Raw genomic sequence first — 8716 nt, 5'->3', positions numbered from 1 at the left:
GACTAACGATTATGACAGAATGTGTAGCCTAGGGGAAAAAGATTTAGGACATTGTGGCTGTCTTCAATTATTTGAAAGGTTGTCATAGAAAAAAAAGGAATTAGATTGTTATGTTCGGCCCCAAAGACCAGAACTAGGAGCAGAGATGGTGTGTAATATAGGAGCAAAGCCCCGAATTTGGAGTCAAAAGACCAGGGTTCCATTTCTGGCTCTGCTACTTGTAAACTGTGTGACCTTAAGGCAAGACATTTCTCTTGTGGTGGGGAAGGTGGGCTCAGTTTCCTCCTCTGGAAAATGGGTTCAATAACATTGGAATGACTTATTTCATGGGATTCTTTGCATCCCCAGCAATTAGCACAGAACCTGGCAGGTAGTAACCACCTAATAAATGTTTGTTGATTGATTCTGAGCTTTAAAAGTGCTCCAGAAACATCAGCCATGGTTAGTAATCTGTGCGGAGGTGTGTGAGAGTGAGCAGGGTGGGAGATGCTGTAAGACACCTCTGTGCCTAGCCCCCTGCACAAAATGTTCTTTCATGAAGTTACATGCCAAGTGTCCAGCAGGCCACTGAACGTGCCTTTCATGCAGACTCCACCTTGGCCCAGGAAGGCTCTCCTGCTCTAGGTGCCTGAACTGGCCGCAGGAAACCACTCCCTCTCCCAGGCAGTGCCCACGGGGTCTATTCATGCAGCAATGTACTTTTTTCTGCCTCACCCTCAATAAGCTCCACTTGTGTTTCTGCCCAGGGCCTCAGTACCACCACAGGGGCATAAAGGTTCTCTGTTCATGGTGTCCCTGGAATGCCAAAGAAGTCACAGCTGACGAGGGCATAGAGCTTTTCCAGTCCAGGAACTGCTCCCTTGGCCCCTCAGGCCCCTCGATTCCTGAACGGGTCATTCTTGGCCTCCCCTGAGGTGGGGTTAGAATTGATGCCCAATGCCTGCCCTTTACACATACCAGAGAATAAGCTCAGAGGGCCAGGAGAACAAGCCCTTCCTGTGTGGAGCAAAGGGCTTTTCGGACCACGTGAGCATCTCTGAGAAGACCCAAGAATATATTCTGAGAAGACTCAGAATACCAATGGGCGGCATATCAGGCAGGAAAGGCAACTTGAAGATGCTCTTAAAGGAGAAGACAAGACCTGCCCTCATAGAACTGACAGTCTGGGGAGGTAGAGGTAGAGCAGAGTCAGAGGAGATGAGATTCGCCCGTAGAAAGTTTGATAACAATATCAGACAGAAAATAATAACTGCTCACACGAACAAAGTCTTTGAAGGTTTGTTGCTGTGGTTCAGGCATTTGGTCATCCCTGACCCTTTGTGATCCCATAGACCATTTTTGTGATCCCATGAACCCCAAAGGGCCATATGCCAGGACCTTTTATCCTCCATTTATCCTCTCTTGAAGCTCATATTCACTGGTTCCCCGACACTATCTCTCCATCTCATCCCCTGCCATTCCCTTCTCCTTTTCCCTTCAATATTTCCCAGCATCATGGAAATGTCCTTTCCCATGAGTCCTGTCTTCTCATTATGTTGCTAGAGTATTTAAGCTTCAGCTTCAGTGTTTGTCCTTCCAGTGAATAGTCTGAGTTAATTTCTTTAAGCGTTCACAAAGCATTCAATGTACATTATCTCCATTATCTTCCTAAGAGACCTGTGAGGCAGGTAGGGCAGCTTTAATCATCTCCATCTTGCTGACCAGAAACCTGGAATTCCGAATGATAAATAGGCTTGCCCAAAGTCACCCAGTCAAATGTGGCCAAGGGGAACTCATGTCCTCTAACTCTCATCCCTGAGCTCCTTCTGCTCCACAAACCAAAAGAAATGAGTGAGCTGTTGTGGATCCTAAGTACCTAGTGAATGGCAAAGACAGAAAGGGCTCTAGGAGCTCAGAGAAGGAGCATGCAGCTGGGGTTTCTCCTTTAAAGGAAGCTTTCTGGAGCAGCTGGGACTTGAAAACTAGGCAGGCGTTGGAGGTCCAGAGAGCAGAGGTTGTCTCCAGCTTCACGGTGTAAAGAATAGATGCTATGTAAGGAAGCAGGGAGGAGCAATGGATGTGAGGACACCATCAGTCACTTAGGTTTGAGCCTGGAGATCCATAGCTAGCTCATTGTTAACTAAGAGAAGCTATTTGGGGATATGCTTAACCTTTATGGTAACATGTATGATTGAAATGGCTCCATGAAAGATCATGGAGGATCCCAGCTCTTTCCACATGTCCTCTAGCAAAGATCTCAAAATAGCACCAGGTCAAATAATGATCAAGAAATCCAAAGAGAAACTACAGTGAGTACCTTTATCTAGTCTGACTGCAAAAATAAGCCAGAAATTGGCAGGACCTTTACATCAGGGAAAGCAGCTAACACTTGGACCAGAGAAATAGAAGCATCTGAAGGGTCTAGTTTTGTTATTGTTGTTAAGTCATTTTTCAGCCATGTCCCATTCTTCATGACTTATTTGGGGTTTTCTTGGCAAAGATACTGGAGTGGTTTGCCCTTTCCTTCTCCAGCTAATTTTACAGATGAAGAAACTGAGGCAAAGAGGGTTAAGTGACTTGCCTATGGTCACACAGCTGGTAAGTGTCTCCGATAGATTTGAATTCAGAAATATGAGTCTTCCTGACTCTTGACTCAGCAATTCCTTATTCACTGTGCCACTTAAGTGCCCCATAAAAGCCCCATAGTGCTCTAAACCAAAAGAAATGAGTGAGCTCTGGAGGAAAGAATTGAAAGAAAAATAAATAGATAAGAGCAGAAGTTGAAAAACATCTACCAAGGAATAGTTTCCCTGAAAATTAGAGTGGAGTAAAGAGTTTAATGACTCTATAAGGAGCAAGAAATATTAGAACAAACTCAAAAGGCTAGGAAAAGAAAAGGTAAGACAGCCACTATCAAAATAACTCTTCTGAAAAGAAAGTCAAGGATATATCATTTAAGAATCAGTATCTCAAATAAAAAGTACTAAAAGCAGCCAGAAAATTCAACTATCAGGGAACCACATTCAGGATCACACAAGACTTAGCAGGTTCTACGATTTATGAAGAGAAAATCTTGGAAACTAGTAATCCTAAAAACAAAAGATAAAGATTTAAAGCCAAGAATAACTTATTATTCAGGACAAAGTGTAAGAGGGAAAATGGATTTTTAATGAAATAGACTTTCAAGCATTTCTAGCAAAACAAACAAGATCTAGGTAGATATTTTGAAATGCAAACACAGGAGAAAGATAAGTACAGTTGAGCAACTGGGAGATGCTAAATAATGATAAAGTGTTTACATTCTAATAGGAGCCAAGATTCAAGTGTCCCTTCAGAACCCCAGTGTTGTCAAGTGTCTCAGAAGGAATAAATAAAACAGAGAAGTTGAGGTGATTTTGTTCCATTTTGATGAAAGAAGGGAAAGAATAGGGTGAGGGAAATAAATGCACTTAAAAAGAATTGAGAAGGAATAGGGTGGACCTTGTGATTTCTCATATCAGGGGTGCTTGAGAAGAGTACACAAATAGAGGTAAAGGGGACAGGTGTCATGTGAACCTCACTCAGACAAAGGAGTGCTGAAAGTATGCATGCATACGTGTAGACACAGAACAAAAGAAAAGAGGTGTGGAGAAAGAGAAGAGGTTCAAGGTGAGGGTAGAATTGAGGGCAGTTAGGTAGTACAATGAAAAGAGCCCCAGGCCTGGAGTCTGGAAGACCTGCATTCAAACCTGAGCTCAGTCACTTAAAAGATGTGTGATGCTGGGCAAGTTATTTAACCCTGTTTGCCTCAGCTTCCTCCTCTGTAAAATGATCTGGAAAAGAAATGGAAACACCACTCTAATATTTTTGCAAGAAAACCCCAAGTAGGGTCATGAGGAGTCAGACATGACCAAAAAATAACAACAGAGCTGAAGAAAAAATAGTCACAAGCAAAGGGAGAATTAAAAGGAAAGAAAAGCTAGGAACCAATGACTGGGGTCTGGACAATAGGAAGAGAAAACAATGGTGTTGAATGGAGCATTTCAATAAAATATCATTGATTAGACATTGATCATATTCCTTCTCTTTCAACTACCTTTTTCTGTAAAAAAAAAAAAAAAGATTAGGGAGAGTCAAGGAAAAGAAAGCATATAAGAAGATATAATGAAGGAAAATATAGGATTAACCATCATATCCATGAATGTGAATAGAACAAACTCACCTATAAAATGTCAAAGGATCGCAGAATAAATTAGAAAATAGAATCCAACAAAATGTGGTTTGTAACAAACATATTTAAAGCATAAAAACTCATACAGTTATACTAAGTGAAAACAAGAAAAATAATTTATACAATGACTGCCACTATTAAAAAAAAAATCTTTGAAAGACTTAAGAACTATGATCAATATGATATTCAACCACAACCCCAAAGGACTAATGATGATACATGCTAGTCATCTTCTGACAGAGGTAAAGAATGACACATACCTTTTTACATATGGACAATGTATCTATAGGTTTGTTTTACTTGATTATACTCATTTGTTAGAAGGGAAGAGGTCAGTTTTCTGTTTCATTTTATTTTAATGGAGAAGGGGAATTGGAGGGGAAAGAGAAGCTAGGGGTAGTAATGCCAAAGGAAAAGGGGGAAAAAGAACATCATAGAATCATTTTCTCTAAAAATGCCCAGAAGAGAATAAACAGTTCAGAGGGAGACAAAGATAAACAGGGCAGCTTTGAAACTAATATCTTGAATTAATTATATACTTTTTTTTAAATGCAAGCTATCTACCACAGAGAGTTGCAATTTTCCTGTTTTTATTCGTGAAGGTAAATGTATTTATTGGTGCTTGTCAAATTCAGAATAATAAAAAGATAAAAATCAAGGAGAAAATATCCTTTGAGGTAACAAAGATGAGGATGACATGCCCCAAACCTTCCTTGGGGCATGAATCAGAGACAGAACTCTGGACCAGGAAGACTAACTCTGAAGAGTGAGAATCTAATAGTTTTTAATTTAACTGCCAAATCCATCAACTATCTGTGTCTTTACTAGATCAAGGCTCTCCTGCTTCCATATCTGCTCACACTATTTCCTAGGCCTGAATGCTTTTGCTCTTCCTTCCTACCCATCCTTTGTGGGGATTGCCCTTTTCTTTTAATGCTCTGAAACTGTTATCATGCAAGGTGTGTTAAGGTTTTTGGTGTAAGTGTCTCATTCTCTTCTATGTGAGTTTCCTCCATGAGCTCATAGTTTGTGTCTTTTCTAAACCTTATATCCCACATTGTCCCAAATTGTGCTCTCTACACATAGAGGTACTCAGTTTACTAAATACTCTCTCACATTTCCACAGTCCACACAACTCTGGAAGGTAACAAATATCACCTACCAATATTACTTATCTAATCATGTTAATTCATTACCTATTAATATTAACAATATTGGGTACCTGTTGATATTAATATGACTTATTAATTCATTACTATTGTATTAATGTTTTAATAGTATTGATAATGTTATTAATTATTCATAATAGTCCTTGCTTGTTAATATTCATAATATTCATTAATAACCTTATTTTGTAGATGGGGAAACTAAGGTTCAAATAAATTAATTTCCTTGCCTAGAGTCACACAACTAGAAAGTACAGAAAATCAGGCCTTGAACTTGAATCTTCTGAATCTGAATACAGTGCTTTTTTTCTATTATATCACAGTGTTTTTCTGAATGAATGTATGAATGAATGAATGAATGAATGAGGTAAAGTTTTTTTCTATATTCTCTTCTCCCTAAATGCCTTTCTCTGTAATGAACTATGCATCTGCCCATTTTAAATGCAAAATAAAGAGAAAGAAAACCGGAGAGGTTCTGGGTTCTAATTCTGACCCTGACACATTACCTGTGCCAGATAATTTGGAGTTTGTTTCTTCATCTGTCAAATGAGAGGGTGGAATTATGGAGGAAGAGTAGATAGAGCCCTGGACTTGGAGTCAGGAGGAAATGAGCTCATGTTCCACCTCAGACATACACTAGCTCTGTAACCCTAGGCAAGTCACTCTATTGTTCTGCACCTCAGTTTCCTCCTATGTAAAATGAAGGAGATATATTCTAGCATTCCTGTCTGGCTCAAAATCCATGATGTTGTGAATAAATGAACTTCTCTGTGGCCCTCAGTTCCTCCAGCTTTAAAATTAAATGAGGAGGTTGACCTGGATGATCTCTAAGAGCCCTCCCTGGTGCTCCATCCCATGACAACCTCTGTATTCAGTTCTAATTAGATGAAAACCAAGGTGAGCTTTAATTACTAAGAGAAGGTCTTGTCAGGCCCACTTAGACTCCTCATGGGTCTGTTTGGAACAAGATCTCTCTTGTTTGCCCAGTGTAGAACGTGCTTGAGGCCTGAAAGCGGGAAGCACTCAATAGCTTTTTGAAAGCCTACAGTATTGAATCATCCCTGACGAACAACATTTGAGGGTTTATGTCAGGACGAGTGAGCCAAAACATGTTGATTCAATTTCCATCAGGTTACACCCACTTTCAAAACTGGCTGCATAAAGTTCATGGTGAAATATATTTAGGGGATTCACTCATACCAACACCATCACTATAATGAATTGGGGTGGGGGTGGTGATGAGTCATGAGGTGGCTACTTGGCCAACCTTGGCTCTAGTTGGCCCATCAACAACAATAACCAGAGGTGGGAACGGATGCCCTAACAGAAGGGCACAGGTACCTGCTGCTGATGGTTGGAACTGGAGGCAGGGAGGGAAGTGGAACATGGCAGGTCTTCTTTCTTCTTTCTAGATTTCCCAACTTGTCTACTTCAAGAACATGGCTTTCAGAAAATAGTATATCTCTTCATGCAATACAGTGAGGAAGGTTCAAGTGGAAGCTTAGTTCTTGGTCACCAGGCAAAAGGAAAGCCAGAATCTCATGGTGCAATGGATAGAGCAGTGAAGAACAGAGTCAAATGATCTGGGTATGAATCCTGCCTTTACTTCTTATGTCCTGTGTGACTTCGAGCAAATCATTTCCCTTCTCTGAGTCCCAGTTTCCTCCTATAAAATGAGGGGATTGGAATAGATGATCACCAAGGTTCCTCCAAGTTCTAACTGCTAGTAATCCTATAATGTTGTGATCTCACCTTAGAAGATGACTCTGCTTGCTTAGGCAGCACATGTATTAAAATTGGAATGACACGAAGATTATTATGGCCCCTTTACAAGAATGACACACAAACCTATCAAGTATTACATATTTTTATCTCTCAATGAAGTCATCAACAAATAAAATCCCCACATACCCCAAAATACTTATAGCAACACTCTTTTGATAGCTAAGAATTGGAAGCAAAGTAGATGTCCAACAGCTGGGGAAGAGCTCCATAAATTGTGGTACTTGGATGTAATGGAATCTGACTGTACTGCAAGAAATGATGAAGGTGATGAATAAAGAGAATCATGGAAAGATCTATATGAACTGATGCCAAGTGAAAGGAGCAGAATTAAGAAAACAACATACACAGTAACAATAGAAATATAAATGGAAAGAACAACCCACCAACTCAAAAATAAATGTAAAAAATTATAAAGATCAAGCAGAACTTGAATGAAGAGATATGAGAAGCCACTCCACAAATCATCCTTCATGGAAGTGGGAGGTCCACAGGTGTTTCCAGACTTTTTTCAATATATCAATCAGTTGTGAAAAAAATCAACTTTTTTCCTCTCTAAAAAATTATTTGTCATATGAGAGGAGAGGGGGAGAAGAAAAGGGAAGAAGGAGAAGGAGAGAAGAAGAAGAAGAAGAAGAAGAAGAAGAAGAAGAAGAAGAAGAAGAAGAAGAAGAAGAAGAAGAAGAAGAAGAAGAAGAAGAAGAAGAAGAAGAAGAAGAAGAAGAAGAAGAAGAAGAAGAAGAAGAAGAAGAAGAAGAAGAAGAAGAAAGAAGAAAGAAGAAGAAGGAGGAGGAGGAGGAGGAGGAGGAGGAGGGAGGGGGAAGAGGAGGAGGAGGAGGAGGAGGAGGAGAAGGAGAAGGAGAAGGAGAAGGAGAAGGAGAAGGAGGAGACGGAGGAGAAGGAGAAGGAGAAGAAGGAGAAGGAGGAGAAGGAGGAGAAGGAGAAGAAGGAGAAGAAGGAGAAGAAGGAGAAGAAGAAGAAGAAGAAGAAGAAGAAGAAGAAGAAGAAGAAGAAGAAGAAGAAGAAGAAGAAGAAGAAGGAGGAGGAGGAGGAGGAGGAGGAGGAGGAGGAGGAGGAGGAGGAGGAGGAGGAGGAGGAGGAGGAGGAGGAGGAGGAGGAGGAGGAGGAGGAGGAGGAGGAGGAGGAGGAGGAGGAGGAGGAGGAGGAGGAGGAGGAGGAGGAGGAGGAGGAGGGAGGGGAGAGAGAGAGAGAGAGAGAGAGAGAGAGAGAGAGAGAGAGAGAGAGAGAGAGAGAGAGAGAAACTCTCCCAAAATTCCTCTCCTGAGCCATACATCCAAAAGTCCCTAATGGTCTTCACCATTCTCTTTCCCAACCTTGCCTCACCTTTTTTCTGATTCTCTTGTTCATTCCCCAACCCTTAGCAGTCACATATCTGCTCAAAATCCTTCATTAGCTTCCCATTGGCTATTGGATATTGGAGAAGCATTTGCTGTATCATAAAATCCATGAAGGGGAAGAATGTGATATAAGACCATAATGCAGCCAAATTTCTGGAGCACAGTTTAAGGACTATGTATTTTATCCAATAGTCAATCTGTGTATGTTCAGCATTAAGCCT

The 8716-nt window shown here is 40.7% G+C and overlaps 1 pseudogene; it reads left to right on the top strand.

The window, feature by feature from the left end:
- The first annotated feature begins 7125 nt into the window (after positions 1-7125).
- Positions 7126-7225, top strand: LOC130455339 (U6 spliceosomal RNA; annotated as a pseudogene).
- Positions 7226-8716: the final 1491 nt, after the last annotated feature.

Source organism: Monodelphis domestica, chromosome 6 (genome assembly GCF_027887165.1).
Source record: "Monodelphis domestica isolate mMonDom1 chromosome 6, mMonDom1.pri, whole genome shotgun sequence".
Taxonomy (NCBI): domain Eukaryota; kingdom Metazoa; phylum Chordata; class Mammalia; order Didelphimorphia; family Didelphidae; genus Monodelphis; species Monodelphis domestica.
This window is presented reverse-complemented; position numbering and strand designations above follow the sequence as displayed.